The following is a 17,845-nucleotide window of genomic DNA, read 5'->3' as shown; positions in this document are numbered from 1 at the left end:
TCTGAATAGGATAAAGACTCATTGTTACTGTCAGGCCTGTTTTCAAACTAAATATTCATCTAGTCCTTTGTGGCTGCCATTTTTATCACACATTTAGAACAGCTTCCCTTTACTGATCTGCCATTTTCCTGCAAATCACTGTTTCACTTGTATGATTTCTAGTGAGACAAGCTTAGACCTCGCTGCCTTTCTCTCAGTAACAGAGAAAAGAAACGTCTCTGGTGCCTATAGAGCAAAGAAAGTTGATTCATGTGTAAATTATCATTTGGCCTTTATTTGCTTGGCCTGTGGAGAGTACACAGGCAGATAAAAGGTTCGGTGGGTCAGGGCTCAGTATGTGCAGGTTTCTCCGGTGGCTACAATGACAGCGTTAGAATTGTTGTCACAGATTATCAGACACGCTCTGATGTCTTATCATTATTTATTTGCAGTTTTCGTTGTAAAATAAACTCTAACATGGAAGATACTTCTGTAATAACAGGATACCATGTACCTGTCCCATGTTTGTTCTGTCATCTCACATTCTAATAAGAAAAACTGATTTGTGTTTTCTTGAAGTTGGAACTGGTGTTTTTATGTTTCTGCCATCCATGTTTCTGGCTCCGGTCTATCTCCTTTTACTTCTACCTCGTGTTTTCATTTCTTCAAACCTGGATGTTGTCCAAGTTTGTTGTGAACCATGGGTAGATAATGTCTTAGTAACATGTCCTATTAATCTAGGTAGATGTAAAATGCTGTTGGGGTATATATAGCCGCTTCTAGGCACTATGCAGAAATTGGATAGTTATAGAAACCACAAAATCTGTTATCTGTGACTCAGTTGGTTTTCTTTAAAATAAAATTGCTTGCAATGCTTTCATTATTATCTTTTTACTATTAAAGGAGGTAAACAAAGGTTTAGCTTTTTTTTCTTTAACCACATTATATCAACCCTCTGGGTGTGTAGCTGACATGAATTTATAAGGTAAATCCCTGTGTGTGTGTGTGTGTGTGTGTGTGTGTGTGTGTGTGTGTAAAAAAACACTAAGAAATGCATTAATAAATCTCAAAATGATACGATGCTTTCAGTCTACTTTTATTGTGAAGGTCTTATAATATGTGTCAGAAGGGTAGAGCTGATACATCTACTTCTGCAGCTTTTTTTAATTTTTGTAATTCATGTTATGTATGTATATTGTCACATTATGATCCATGTTTTTTTTAAAGTATGTTAGAAACCAAGAGGATATATTTTATAACACCTACCTTACTAAATTGATGTTTATCAGAACATTACTGACTCATGGCCCCTCTGGTAAGCTTTCCTCTATTATAGTAAAATTAAATGAGTTTTAAATAATGCAGTTAGTATTATAAAATACTGCCTTCGTTTTTTTCAAAAAGTTCTCTTCACTGTTGAAGAAATTATATCTGAAAACAAATTCCTTTCACTTGGACAAAAAGGTATAATTTTTCATTGCAACTTTCACTATTCCATTAGGAAAACAACCCACTGTTTTTAGTATACTTATAATTAACCATATGCAAATTACTTTTATTTCCTTGTCACCAAGGCCTGAACAGGAGGAGGGTGATCTCTCCTTCCTTCTCCTTTCTCTATCTGCTCCACTTGACACCACTGAAGCCCAGCTGAGATTTGGAAGGAGGACGGTCCCTCTCCTTTGTTATAAATGCTCTTAGACAGATTTCTCTGTGCACAGTCCGTTCCACAGCCTCCTTTGCATGGAACAGGGGAGAGATAGGTATATGTTAAACCCACTTATCCCTTTCCCTTGCCCAGTTAAACATCACTTCTTATTTCCTCCTGATTTTCTTTCCCATCTCCTCTTAAAATCAAGTTATCCACTGAGTTTAGGCCAAGTGGAAAATGAGAAACCAAGAGGTAACTTCTAGCTTTCCTTTCAGGGTAAGGGGAATGCTAGTTCAGCTACCTTACCCATGTCCCAAATGGTAACTTTATAGAAAAGTTCATACTTTTAGCCCATAAAAACTGCTTGGCACAGGTAACCTAATGGTTTTATCACTTATTTGGCTACAGTTGTTTATAGCTTTGTTTTAACAAGAGAGAGAATAGAGAAAGTACAGTTGAGGAAAATAGAGGAGATTGGCTGACAGAATAAGAGAGTATGGGTAAAACTCAAAAGATGATGTTACCAAGCATAGACTTGCTTAATCTCATCTGTCCACCCGGTGCTATACAATGTGGCATTGAGGAAAGAGACAATAATTACATCAGGACCATCATCTCAGTGTTCCTGGCATGCATACAGAGTTGCAAGGAAGTCATATAATTGTGTTTGTACATTTGTATAATTGATGTCTTACTACAGATATTTAGCTAGGTGTATGAATACATTTCGTGTATATGTGTATGGTATACAGCATACAAATATATCACTTGAGTGTAAGTATGAACAGTTGTGACAATTTTCCTAAGAATATATCGTATGCATCTGTGTTGAGATAGGCATGCTATAATTATGACAATTAAAGACATTTAAAGGTAGCAAACAGATTTGTTTTTATATATAATAATTTATTTACCCTGGTAGCTGAACTCAACACAGTATCTCCTTTTCAGCTTACTTTTATCCATGAGGGGATAATGTGTTTTAATTAAGCCCTCTTGTCTATGAGCAATAGAAATCCACTCAGCTAGCTTGGATTGAATTTATAGTTTGTCTCCTAAAGAAGATTCGTACAGGGGCACCTACGTGGCTCATTTGGTTGAGCATCAACTCTTGATTTCAGCTCAGGTCATGATCCCAGGGTTGTGGGATCGAGCCCCTCATCAGGCTCCACACTGAGCATGGAGCCTGCTTGAGATTCTCTCTCTCTCTCCCTCTGCTTTTCTCCCCAACTCTCTCTCTCCCTAAAAAATAAAACATAAATAAATACGATTTGTACAGAGACTATAAGAACTAAACTCTATACTGAAATTGTAAGTTAAGCCAGTTAGACTTTTGAATGTTGTTCTAAAATGAAATGAACCCAGTATGAGTTATTGTGAGGATACTCATTGTCTTGTCATTGGAAAGTCACTGACAATTAATATTGCTATACAAAGCACCTCCTGTTGCCACTTGTCTCTCATGAGACGTATATTTCCTTAGAGGCATCTCTGTTTCTCTGTGTAATTCCTCTATTCAATGTATATGGACCAGCTTCTTCCTTTCTTACTCTTTCTGTCCCCTCAGAACTTTGGCAAATGGGTAGCCTTTCCACCTGTCCACTTCTGACTTTACTGCAGTTCCCATCCCTCACTAATATCTTCATTTCCTCCATTCAGATTCTTAAGAAAATTATTTTTTTCTTCTCATCTCTTTGCTTCATATCATAGATGATGATCCTATGAATTGGCCGCACTTAGATCAGTATCCATCCCAGGTTCAGTCAGCTGTGGATGGAAGGTGCAGGGTTATGTGGTGAAAAAGATGGCCCCTGCTGCTCTCCTTTAAAACAGGTCTGTAATAAATGTCGTTTCACTACAAGGGGTGGTTGGTGAGCAGATACTATGATTGGCACCTCTAGTATATATATAACCTGTGCTATATAACACAGGTTAACTCTCTGATATGGGGACTATTAACCAAACTATTAACATGGTCCACTGCTTAAATGTCACTCCTCAAGGAAGTCTCAGACCACACTGTATGTATGCTCCTACCATATGGTCCCATAATACTCTGTATTTCATCACCATCGTAAAACTCATCAGTGTTATTATAATTACCCAATGCCTCTCTTCTGTCATAAACTCAAAGGTCTGTGAAAAGAGACCATATCTTTCCTGCTCACCATTCTGTCACCGGTACCTGGCCCAGTTCCTGGCTTATAACGGTATCCAAATGTTTAAGTTATTTGATTAATAGATGCCTTAAACCTCTAGGAATCAAGAGTTTTAAATTTAGTAATCTGCCAAAAAGCAGCTCTTCTTTTTAAATGTCCCCATTTCTGACAGTGACGGTATCAATATTCGTCACATTGGTACTGATTCTTCCCTCTCTCCATCATAAAGGCAATCACGTTTGCTTGATTCTTTCTTTCTCTTTTATTTGTAATTTCTTCTCCATCGCCACTGCCAGCCCTCTTAGTCCAGGTCTTCTTCACCTCCACCTGACTGGCCTCCTGGTCTCCATAGCTGTTACTGTCTTTATATCCTACATGTCTTCCTAAAAAGTCACTTTTCGCACCTCTTTCTCTGTTTAAACAACAACAACAACAACAACTTTGTTAGCTCCACTTCTGCCTGAAGAATGAAATCCAAATTCTTAAGTCCTTCATTCTCTTGTTCCTGCCAAATCTCTAATTAGTAATGCTTTCTACTACTGTCCTACGTGGACTCTTTCATTCTCTCCAAACAAGTCTACCTCTTATCTCTGAGTATATTATGGGCATCTCCATCCACCCCTTTGTTCACTTATCTTCTTCCTCCATCAGCACTTAACTGTTCCTCTTCTTCTTTCAAAACCTACCCCAAGTTCTACTTTCTTCATCAAGTTGTTCCTACTGCCCAGTCGTCAGTAATCTCTTCTTAGTCTAAAGTCTAAAGTTAGTCTAAAGTCTAACAAGAGGACTTGTTATGTCTGCCATTCACCAGGGCCATACACATGCTGCCTTACAGTAGTGTTTATTTTTGTATACGTATAGTATGACAATGAGAGATGTGAGCTGCAATAATGCAGTCACACTGCCCAGCTTCAGATCCTACCTCCTCAAGTCAGTATCTGGGTAACTGAACAAGTTGCCCAACCCCTTGTAAATGTTAGCTAGGTCACCTCTAAAACGGGGACTATAACAGCACTTTCCCATTGTGAGACTTCAGTGTAGTAAATCATCGAAAGCATAGTGATCACTCAATAATTTTTTACAAAATTATTTGCACATTACTGATTAGCTGGCTATTTTTAGATCCCTATTATGTGCTAGACACTGTCCTAGGTAGAAACAGTGTAAAGGGGTTAAGATAACAACCTCTGCTAGCAAGAAGCCACTCCTATCCTATATCCCAGTTACAGTCCAGACCCCTTGCAGTCACATTCATACGGTCCACACATCTTTACTGAATATTTGCTATCTTCAGAAACCCTGTTCCAGGCACAAGGAATTATAAGGAGGTGTAATATAAAGTCCATAACATGTTAACTACACTAGAATTAAATTAAAAAATAAAAAGTCCATGACCTTCAAGACTATTATAACTAAAGTCCCTATCATTGTGCTTTGCACATGGCGAGAGCCCAGTGAATGTGTATTGGCACCAAAGAGCATGGCAGTGATGACGAAGACTCTAGAGCACCACAATTTCTAGCCTCTTTTTAGAGCTGTTAACTTTATTTGGCTTCTTCATGTCTTCATTTTCCACTGAATGAATGCCAGGAAGTCATTTTCAATTTTTTTCTGTCTGATCAAGACTTAGATAATGTCTGCTTCTTTTGGTAGCTAAATATCCCCAAACTCAGTTTCTTGCTTCAGTGAGAAGATATTATGGTATTGCCAATGGAAACCACTTCACATTTGGGCAACATCATGATGTCTAAGTGGCTCAGATTCAAGTTTCAGTATAGATTCTGGTTCCTGCACATTTGCTGTCAAAAACCACTTTATAGGAGCCAAACCGTGGAATCCTTCCAAGTGTTAGGCACTATTAGAAGTACCATTAAAGTACTGCAGAGCTTCAAAAGATTATGAAATTCTGATTTCTTAACATAATATATTCTATGGTACTTTCTTGAAATTTTAATGAGTCCCTTGTTTCTGTCATGGGGCTAAAGGCAATTAATATCACTCATTTTTTGTACCATTACAAGATTTAGAGACAATTCTGAGTTGGAACTTCTAAAATAATTTTATACTGTTTTATACAACACTGGATAGATAGAACAATTCTGGTTCAAACGCAACTGTGAAATAAGACTTCAAGAAAACGTAATTGTTTTTCTCTGTGCTTTATAGCTTAGTCCACTCCCCAACCCTGTCCCTCTTTACTTTCTTGGTCAGCCTGCAGGAAATAAGACATATACAAGACATAATAATTAAAGTACAGATTTTTATAATATCAAAAACTACTTAGATATAAAGATAATTGTCCATCAGCCTATGGTTTGTTATTATATTAATTTAGCATGAGATTTATCTCTAGCTTCCTTACAGTCAAGGCAGAAAGGGAACTAATAACTGACAATATCTTCCCTTGAAAAGCAAAAGCATATAGCAGAGAAAGAGGATCTCTTTTGCGTTGTTGGTGGGAATGCAAGCTGGTGCAGCCACTCTGGAAAAAAGTCTGGAGGTTCCTCAAAAAACTAAAAATAGAGCTACCCTACACCCAGCAATTGTACTACTAGGCATTTATCTAAGGGATACAGGTGTACTGTTTCGAAGGGACACATGCACCCCAATGTTTATAGCAGCACTATCAACAATAGCCAAAGTATGGAAACAGCCCAAATGTCCACCGATGGATGAATGGATAAAGAAGATGTGGTATATATATACAATGGAATATTACTCGGTGATCAAAAAGAATGAAATCTTGCCGTTTGCAACAACATGGATGGAACTGGAGGGTATTATGCTAAGTGAAATTAGTCAGAGAAAGACAAATATCATATGACTTCATCATATGAAGGCTTTAAGAGACAAAACAGATGAACATAAGGGAAGGGAAACAAAAATAATATAAAAACAGGAAGGGGGACAAAACAGAAGAGACTCATAAATATGGAGAACAAACGAGGGTTGTGGGAGGGGGAATGGGCTACATGGGTAAGGGGCATTAAGGAATCTACTCCTGAAATCATTGTTCCACTATATGCCAACTAATTTGCCTGTAAATTAAAAAAAAATAAAAAATAAAATTAAAAAAATACAAATTAAAAAATTAAATTAAATTTTTTAAAAAGCAAAAGCATATATACTTTTCTGAAAAGATCATTTCCTTGCAATTAATAACAAAGCAATCACATATTTACTTGTAAACAAGCGGTTATTTATGAAATTATTTTAGTGTCTTCTTCCCCCACTAGATTGTAAACTCCTTGAAGTCAGTGACTACATCTGTCTTGTTAATCACCATTTCCCCAGCTCCTAGAAAAAAATATTGGTTGAAATTAAAATGAAATGAAACTACGTGGATTCTTATCCAAGAAACACTGACTAACATAATGGGCCAAATCTTCCATGAACATGTTTATAGAAAATCGAGTTAGTACTATACTGTTGATTTTTTTAATATTTTAGTTTTATTTTTTTCAGCTTTATTGAGCTTTATTTATAGTTGACAGAATTCTAAGACATTTAAAGTGTACATCATGGGGGTGCTTGAGTAGCTCAGTTGGTTAAGCCTCCGACTCTTGATTTTGGCTCAGGTCATGATAACACGTGTTCGTGAGATCGAGCCCCTTGTCAGGCTCAATGCTGATAGCGCGAGCCTCCTTAGGATTCTCTTTCCCTCTCTCTCTGCCCCTCCCCTACTTGTGTGCACACACATGTGCTCTCTCTCTCTCTCAAAATAAATGAATAAACTTTTTAAAAAGTAATAAATTGTACATCATGATGATTTGATACACATAGTAAAAAGGATTCCTTTCATCCAGTTAATTAACATATCCATCACCTTGAATATTTATCTTTTTCTGGTAAAAGTATTTAAGTTCTACTCTCAGCAAATTTCATTTACATAATACATTCATACCAACTATACTCACCATGTTATACATTAGATCCTCAGACCTTATTCATCCCATTGTTTTTTGAAAGTTTGTATCCTTTTACCAGCCTCTTCCTATTTCCCCCAACCCTAGTCCCTGGCAACCATTTTTCTTCTCTCTGTTTCTATGAGCTTGACTTTTTATAGATTTCACTTATAAGTGATACCAGTACTTGTCTTTCTCTGCCTGGCTTGTTTCACTTAGCATAATGCCCTCAAAGTCCATTCATGTTGTTGCTAATGGCTAGATTTCCTTCTTTCTCATGGCTGAATGAATGATGGTCCCCTGTACATATATATATATATATCTTTATCCACTAATCTATAGATGGACACCTAGGTTATTTTCATATTTTGGCTATTGTGAACAATGTTTCAGTGATCATGAGAGTCCAGATATCTCTTCAATATCCTGTTCTCATTTTCCTTGGATGTATACCCAGAATTGGGATTACTGGATTACTTGGTAGTTCTACTTTTAATTTGTTGAGGACCTTCCATACTGTATTCCATAGTTTATATTTATATTCCTCCCAATAGTACACAAGCGTTCCCTTTTCTCTACATCCTGGCCGACACTTTTATCTCTTGTCTTTTTGATGATAGTCATTCTAACAGGTGTGACCTATTGCCTCATTGTGGTTTTGATTTGCATTTCCCTGTTGATTAGTGTATTCAGACCTTTTCATAACCCCTAATTATCACATATGTAATTTGCAAATATTTTCTCCCATTTTGTAGGTTGCCTTTTCATTTTGCTAATGGTTTATTTGTTTGGCCTTTGTTTTTTGGGTGGTTGTTGTTGTGCACATGCTTTTCAGTTTGATATAGTTGCACTTGTTTATTTTTGTTTTTGATACCCTTGCTTTGGTAAAGTAAAAAATCATTGCCAAAACCAATGTCAAAGAGCTCACCCCCTATGTTTTCTTCCAGAAGGTTTACTGTTTCAGGTCTTATGTTCAGGTTTTTAATCCATTTTGTGTACGGCATAAGATAGGGATCCAGTTTCATTATTTTGTTTGTGGCTGTCCATTTTTCCCAACACCATTTATTGAAGAGCCTGTCTTTTCCCCACTGTATATTCTTGACCCCTTGGTCAAAAAGTTTTGACCATATATGCATGGATTTATTTCTGGGTTCTCTGTTCTGCTCTAATGATCTATATATCTGTCATTATGCCAATACCATAATGACTTTTGACTACTACAAATTTGTAATATAGTTTGAAATCAGGAAGTATGATGCCCCCTGCTTTGTTTATCTTTCTCAAGATTGCTTTGGCTTTTTGGAATCTTTTATGGTTCCATACAAATTTTAGGACTGTTTGTTCTAGTTCTGTGAAAAATTCTGTGGAATTTTGATAGGGATTGCATTGAATATGTAGATTGTTTTCAAAATTATGGACATTTTAACAATGTCAATGCTTTGAATTTATGATCATGAAATACCTTTCCATTTACTTATGTCTTCAATTTCTTTCATCAATGTTTTATTATCAGTGTATAGTTCTTTTACCTCCTTGGTTACATTTAGTATTAAGTATTTTATTCTTTTTGATGGGATTGAAAATAGGATTGTTTCCTTAATTTGTCTTCCTGATATTGTTAACTTTTTACTGATGACCAGTAAAAGCCTGTGAGGAGAGAATGGAAAAAAAAATAGAATAAAATTAATGCCTGTAATATAATATTAAATCATGACTCAGTGATGAGGTTCTTACAGGAGACTGCATTAGTTTTTACCACAACTTAATATGACTTTACTGTAACCAAAGATGGCCATTCAGTCTTTACGGAGAAAAAGTTATACAGATCCTCATACTTATCTAATGTAGATAATAGCCATTTATTTAGTAAAAATCTATTAAGAAATAAGCATCGTTTTTAAAGAAAACAGTATACATTGTATAGCAAATGTAGTTACTATTGTTTTTAGCAGAGGGTCTCTCTATATTATTTTACTTTGCTGAAGTTACAGTATGGTAGAAATAGTCTCTCAGTCTAATTAGAAAGTTTGTAATGTCAGTTTCATTTTAGGCAGAATTTATGCATCCAAATACAACTTTTCACATGACATTTGGAGTTCATTTTAATGAAATTTACCATAAAGTATGGTTTGGAACAAGGCAGGTATATCTTGGATACCTCCAAAGGGGTATTAGTACTGTAATCTCAAGGATGAGCCCTGTGTCTTGTTTTTCTTTATATGCTACCATCCATCAATGTCTGGCACATAGGCACTTAGAAAATTTTTGGACTAAATGATGGTAAAAATTTTTGTTGTTTTGTTTTTCTTGTGCCATGTAAGTTATTATTCAAGGGCTTAAAGCTGCCATATAGTGGCATATAGTGTTCAAATTTCAAAAAAATCTGCCATATAGTGTTATAGATAGTGTTGGTTTTTCTTTTTTGGGGGGAAACAAAAGAAAAATGTGTAGGCTGTTACATTTGTGTTTTTCTTCAAAATCTATTTAAATGTAAAAATATGTTAAAGATTAAAATGATGAACAGTGTCATCTGTTTTCTTTTTACCATACTTTTCCAAGATAAATGTGAATAGTACATGACTCCTTAAAATTATTTCTATGGCATAGAAATAATTCCTTTAGTGAGAGTCCTATTAATACAAAAGCCATGAAGCAGCAGAAAATTCAGTTTTTAACCAAATACACAGTTAAAGTTATGTTTCTTGTATTTCAAGAAGCTTTTAGCAATCATTTTTTATGATCATTTTACTCAAAGGATTGAGTTACTGAGAATAGTAGGCCTATCAGCAGATTAGAAGAAAAACCTGCATTATCTTATCATTTTTAGTATTTGGACCCTAGCACCTATATTTTTTCGAAAAACACTTAAATAATTTTTGAATGTTTTCATCATAGTATATTCTTTGAGTGTAAGAAAATGTCTTTATTTCATTTTTAATTCAATTCAGCATTTACTGACGTCCTAATTATTTCAAAAGACTTTACCAATCAGTCCATCAGTCAGCACGTGTTTATTGCACACTGGATATGTGCCAGGCACTGTTCTAGTCACTGTGGTGTTACACAGCAGCAGACATAGCAGAGTTCCTGACCTGAGGGAGCTTTCATTTTGGTCAGAACGTACAGACAATTAACAAGCAAGCCAAAAAAAAAGCTAGTAAATAAAAAAACGCATGATTTCAGTTGCTAAGTGTTGTGTTGGGTTATGACAAACATTTAAGAAGATAATGGGTTGAAGAGTGGCTGGGCAGAAAGTGAGGGGGCCCTGTGACTCTCCTTTAGCTAATTGCTTTCTGCTTTTGAGGCTGCTTGGTCCTACTGCTCCTGCCTACCATTGAACTGTTTGAAAACAGCTTGCCTTTCTTTGTACCGCAGAGCAATGTGACATCCCCACAGAGTCATTTTCTCTAGGAGAAGTGATGGAAATAGACTAGTCCAACCACATTTGCTGCCCCTTCCCTTGTGCATTGGTCACTAAATGTAAAAGGTGAAACTTCCCACCTGTTCATCACCGCCACTTACATACCGTGGTATTTCCTGAGGTATGCAAGGAGAATCAAGTGCTGGTCAGAAAGAAAACAAAAATCACATGTCGACTCTAGGCTTAAATAGAGATATTTGAAGGTGACACCATGTTTAAATGGATAAGAGAGAAAGCATTAAGTTTTCTATTACTGGTAGATCATAACTATAAAGCTGTCCTATAAATTGGTTCAAGTCACTTTCCACTTTATATATTTTATATATCTATATATATATAAATGTATATTATATATAATCATTTATAATATATGCACATGACAATATTAAAAAAACAAGCTCTTGGAATGTATCTGGAGAGTAAAGAACATAAAAATCTTATACATCTGGTGTGGAGGTTCCTCAAAAAGTTAAAAATAGGGGCACATGGTTGGCTGACTCATTAAGCCACCAACTCTTGATTTCATCTCAGGTCATGGCCTCACGGTCCATAAGATCGAGCCCCATGTCGGTACCCTGCACTGACAGTGTGGAGCCTGCTTGGGATTCTCTCTCTCACTTTCTCTTTCTGCCCCTTCCATGCTCATGCACATGCTCGCTCTCTCTCAAAATAAATAAAGTATTTTTTTTAATTAAAAATAGAACTACCTCATGATCCAGCAATTGTGCTACTAGGTATTTACCCAAAGAGTACAAGAACACTAATTCAAAGGGATGCATAAACCCCTATGTTTATAGCAACAGTATCTACAGTAGCCAAGATATGGAAACAGCCCATGTGTCCATCAGTTGATGAATGCATAAAGAAGATGTGACATACAAACATGTATGTATATGTGTATATATATGTATATGTATGTATGTGTATCAATGTATGTGTATATATGTATAATGGAAAATTAATCAGCCATAAAAAAGAATGAAATCTTGCCTTTTGCAACAGTATGGATGGAGCTAGAAAGTATAATACTAAGTGAAATAAGTCAGAGAAAGACAAATACTATATGATTTCACTCATATGTGGAATTTAAGAAACAAAACAAACAAGCAAAGGAAAAAAATAAGAGAGAGATAAAGCAAGAAACAGACTCTTAATTAGAGAGAATAAACTGATGGTTACCAGAGGGGAGGTGAATGGGGGGATGGGTTAAATAAGTGATGCACTTGTTGTGATGAGCACAGGGTGATATATGGAAGTGTTGAATTAGTATATTGTACACCTGAAACTAATATAACACTGTACGTTAACTAACTGGAATTAAAATTAAAACGTTTTTAAAACCCTCATATATCTGAATGTTAATTATTCAGGTTAATATTTCCATTTAATATTAATGGCAATTATTATTTCCATTTGGATGACTCTTGAGAATGAATAAAATACTTTCACATATATCATCTCCTGGAGTTCTCAAGAACAATGATGTGAAATAGGTACTATTATTAACTTCATTTTGTATGTGAAGAAACTGAGGCTCAGCCTGGTGATTTGCACAGAATTGTAAAGTTCGGGAGTAATCCATCCAGGTGCCCAGGGGTTATGTCTGCAAGGCCGAAGTACTTTCTACTATACTGATAGCTACAAATAAATACTTTCAGGAGGAAGTAGTTAAAAAGAAGTAGTCAGAAAGTTGATAGGATTATAAATCTGATGCTGTGACTAACACATCAGTGAGAAAGTAACCAACAGTGTCTTTTAGCAACAGAGGGCTACAGGAGTAAGAACAGAAAAATGGGTCTCAAATTCAGTCAGAAAACTAATCAATGATTTTTAAAATGAAAGTTTCTAAACAGCAAAGTGGTGATGATAAAAGTTTTGCAGTTATCAAGGTGGGACTTATTTTTTTTTTTAATTGAGGGTTCTCATGCCAAGAGCATGTTCAAGTAATTCTGTGGACAAACAGGCATTAACCATTGAACAGGTTGTCAAGATAAGTAATAAATTTGGGAAAACATGAGGGTGCTAAAAGGAATAAAGACAATACCATAGAAACATAATGATACCAAATAAAGGAAAGATATATTTTTCAGGTGATGTTCCAACAGCTAAGCATTCTAAAGTAGAAAGTACGTTTCTGTGATCTGTTGAGGTAGGAAATACAGACACAAAGAAGGGAAGGTATTTCAAACTAAGTGTTACAGAAACCATAGCAAATCCTTCCACAGTCCTCGCCATTACTGGATGGCATACTATTGGTGACTGAATGAACACCGAAAGGATTCCCTTCACCACAGGAGGATTTCTTCAGATTTTCACTCTTAACACAAAGTCCTTGCCATGGTCACCATCAACTCTCCTCTGGTGAACTTCTGGGAAACTAAATACCAAAAAGCATATCAAGGAGGTCACAACCCTAGAAAACTATTTAGAATCACTAGTTTTCTTTTTTTTCTTTTCTGTTTTCTGATTTTCTGAATACCACTAGTTATTCAAGAACAAAAATAGAAATGTCTCATTCACACCTAGCACGCTGCCTAGCATATAGGAGCAACTCAATAAATGTTTATTAAACTGAACTAAATTATCCTAAAATGCAAAATCAGAGGCCCCTGAGTCACTCATTCATTCATATCCTCAACATACTGACACGAAAGCCAAAAACATGAGTTTGAGTCTAACCACTGCCACTTGCCAATCCTGTGACTTTAGGCAGTTCACAATTTAACTCCTCTAGGCCTCAGTTTCCATGTCCATAATTTAGAGATAACAGCTTCTGCCCTGCTAACCTCACTGGTTTATTATAAGGATAGAATCTGATAGTACATGTGAAGATAAACCAGAAGTTACCAAGTGCTATACAAAAAAAACTGGATTTTTCTGTGGAAACTGTAGTGCCAAAATGCTCCAGTGGTCAGCAGGTTCCTTTGGTCAAACCTAAATGCTGGGCTCAGTAAAGATAATAAGCAGGCTTCTTATGAGCAGGTCTTCTCAGAACCTTTCACTTGGTAATTAGTATTGTGAAAGTAGGAGAATGGGCTAAAATGGGAATGAATGTCTTTTTTTTTTCCTATGTAATCAAAAGAAAGCCTCTAGTTCATGTAGGTTGTACCAAAATACTCCAATAATACTAGTTGCTGTCATTTTTCAAGCAGGACTATGTGGCAGGCACTGTACTTGTACTTGGCATACATCATACTCAGTTCTCATCACAAATTGCAAAGTAGGTATTCTTGCTATTAGTCCCATTCTTACAGATGAGAGAGAGAGAGAGAGAAAGAGAAAGAGAGAGATTAAAGAACTTGCCCAAGGTTACAGCTAGTAAATAGCATTTTACATTTAAGAAAATGAGTACTTAGAAATATGTGGCTTAAACCAGTATTTGCTCTCTCACTTTTCTCTCCTGTTTTTTCAACCTGCTATACAACTCTACTTCATACCTATATTGCCTCTAGACCTAAATTTTCCAAAGTGTGTTTTTTGAAGTAAAAGTCCACAAAACTGTCCCAAGAAAACTCATTGTTCACACATGTTTGGAAGATAGTGCACACAGAAATCCTCCCTTCTGGGGCATCTGGCTGGCTCATTTAGTGGAGCATACAACTCTTAATCTTGGGGTTGTGAGTTCGAGCCCCGCGTTGAGTGCAGAGATTACTTAAAATCTTTAAAAAAAAAAAATGAAAAAGAAAAGGAAATCCTCCCTCTGTCTGTCACAGTGCACATTAGCACACTGATGCCTTTGAGAAAGACTGCAGTAAGGAGCTTCCCTAAACTTTGAACAGAACCTTGAATCAACAGCTGTTGGCATCCCACAAAATCAGAGGTCCAGAGAAAAAACTTAAGAAAAGTTAAATGTTTAATAAATGCAGCAATCATTATGCCAGTCATTATGCCATTACACCAACAGATATAGAGCACAGTCCTCTCCATAAAATATATACAAAACTATTTGAAATTACAGTTAATCTGTTATTTTCCTAAATGTGTTCAACCAATTTCCTAAAGATTCTTCAATATAATTTTTTTTCTAACTCTGACAGCAACCAATATTGTACTGAAAGAAGACAGAAACTCGGGTCGTTTTTTCATGTAAGAAATTGTTCTGTAATAAATGGTTGGATTTATTTTATGGTACTGAAAATTATCATCCTGATTATTAAATATTAGTTTAAATCAAGTGATTTTAAACCAATGTAATAAGCATTTCTACTTGGAGGAGAAGCCAATGATAGTCAAAACTACTTCTTCCCATTTCCTCTTCTAAAACCAGGACAAAAATGAAGAACATTAATTTACTAAATCCTGTCAGACTAGGATTCTCCAGTTACTTAAGAGTCATTTAAAACATCTCTTGAGTGAGGCCAGTTGGTAGCAGACTATATTTGAACTTCAAATACTTTTTGAATCAACTCAAAAAACACTACATTTTCTCCTTTTATCCTTGGAAAACATTAGGTCCGTTGCCTGTTTTTGTTACTTAATTGTCATATATTTTGTTAAAATGTCAGAGCTTAAATTATTATTATATGCCCATTAGTTCTGCTGCCTTGGGATGTAATGACTCATATTAGTAGTCTATGTAATAAAAAGGGTTGGTGAATTTTTACTGAACTGTCCTTTTGGGACTATAATTTGTAACATTCTCTGGAAGCTTTGCAAATCCTGTAGTGATACAGTGCTCTTATAGTACTGTCTTTATCATTGACAAGTTGTTAAGAACCAGAACTGTCTATTACCTGTAAATGCTGAACATAACACCATGTTGATCTGATAAGTTCTCTACTTGGAGAGTCACCAAGAATACATAATGAGAATGTCACCATCTTGTAAACAGATGAGGTGATTTTGCAATCTTCTTAACCGTAATTTTAGACTTTTCTTCAATTTAGTAGATGAGTTCATCTTTTTGAGATAGAGTTACCAAACACCATCTAATTAACATAGACATATTCTTTTGCTAAATTTTATTTTTTTTAATTTTTTTTAACGTTTATTTATTTTTGAGACAGAGAGAGACAGAGCATGAACGGGGGAGGGTCAGAGAGAGGGAGATACAGAATCCGAAACAGGCTTCAGGCTCTGAGCGGTCAGCACAGAGCCCGACGCGGGGCTCGAACTCACGGACCGCGAGATCGTGACCTGAGTGGAAGTCGGCCGCCTAACCGACTGAGCCACCCAGGCACCCCTCTTTTGCTAAATTTTAAATCATTAAGGACTATAGAAGAAGACAAAGGACTGGTGTAGACCAATGAGCCAGTACTTTCAGAACGGTTTAATCCCTAGGTACGCCATTGATTTTGCCCATAGATGGAAAATATGTCCTAAGCAAAAAACTATATTCAATGATATAAATGAAATATTTGTATATGAAGTATGGTGCCTTTATTTTTACATTTATATGTGAATTATATTTTGAAGTATATTAAATTTTATTTTTATTTCTTTTTTAATTATAAATGTTGCATATAGTGAAATGGTCAGATCTTCAGTATACAAACTGTTGGGTTTTGAAAGATGTGTATACCAATTGTAACCACTACCCTGATAAAGATACAGAACATTTCCATCACCTCCAATTTTTTTTTTCTTCTTTCCAGCCTGTTCTCCTTTCCCTCCCCACCTTACCACTGAAACCTGTTATAATCTATCTCCATAGATCGTTTTGCCTATTCTTAAACTTCACATGAAGGCCATTTAGAGCATATACTTTTTCGTGTTTGGCTTCTTTCACCTAACAGAATGTTACCGAGATTCATCCAAGTTGTTATATGTATCAGTAGTTCATTCTTTTTAAATTACTAAGTAGTATCTATTTTATGAATATATCACAATTTGCATATCCATTCTCCTATTGATGAACATCTGGGCTGTGTCTAATTTTTGGCTATTGTGAATAAAGCTTCTATGAACATTTTCTTACATGCCTTTTTGTAGACATTTGTTGTCGATTGGATCAATAGCTAATTGTAGGAGTGCTAATGCTAATAATTAAAATCTGCCAAATATTTTTACCAAAGTGATTATACCATTTTACATTCCTACGAATAATATATGAAAGTTCTAGTTGAGTTCCTGCACATCCTCACCAACATTTGTGTTGTAGTCTTTTTAATTTTAGTTTCACTTGGAGTAACTAGCCCATTTAAATTTTATATAATTATTAATATCATTGTTTGTGTCTCCCTTTGTGCTATTTGCTTTCTGTTTGTCCAGTTTTTTTGTTCTTTTTTTGTATTTTAATTGCTCTGGAGGTCATTTTAATATGCCTTTTTATATTATTTTTTAATGGTTGCTCTAGGGGTTAAGGGTTGATCTATACATCTTTATCATAAGACTATGAAGTGATATTGTACAATTTCATATAAAATGTAAGGGCCTTACAGCATTGTAATTCCATTTATTCTCCTGTCCTTTATATTATAGTTGTCATATATTTTAAATCCATGCACACTAAAACCGCATAATACAGCGTTATAATTTTTGCATTAAAGATTCAGTACTATTATTTTAATTAATAGAAGAAGAACTTGTCTTTATTTTTGCCCTTATGCTACCATTTCCAGTGCTGGACATATCTTATAAATTGAAGTTTTATCTGATGTTATTTCCCTCCAGCCTAAAGAACTTACTCTGGCATGTCTTCTAGTGCAAGTCTGCTGACAGCAAATTCTTCCTTTTATTGTTTACCTGAAACTGCCTTTAATTCACCTTTTTTTCCTTTTTATATCAATTC

At 35.5% G+C, this 17,845-nt stretch overlaps 1 protein-coding gene across 1 annotated transcript in view; it reads left to right on the top strand.

The window, feature by feature from the left end:
- FAM172A (family with sequence similarity 172 member A) overlaps nt 1-17,845 on the top strand; it is a 389,831-nt gene that overhangs the window by 341,392 nt on the left and 30,594 nt on the right. The window lies entirely within an intron of this gene.

The sequence above is a fragment of the Panthera leo genome, chromosome A1 (genome assembly GCF_018350215.1).
Source record: "Panthera leo isolate Ple1 chromosome A1, P.leo_Ple1_pat1.1, whole genome shotgun sequence".
Taxonomy (NCBI): domain Eukaryota; kingdom Metazoa; phylum Chordata; class Mammalia; order Carnivora; family Felidae; genus Panthera; species Panthera leo.
Note: the sequence above shows the minus strand (reverse complement) of the source record. Positions and strands in the feature narration are given on the sequence as shown.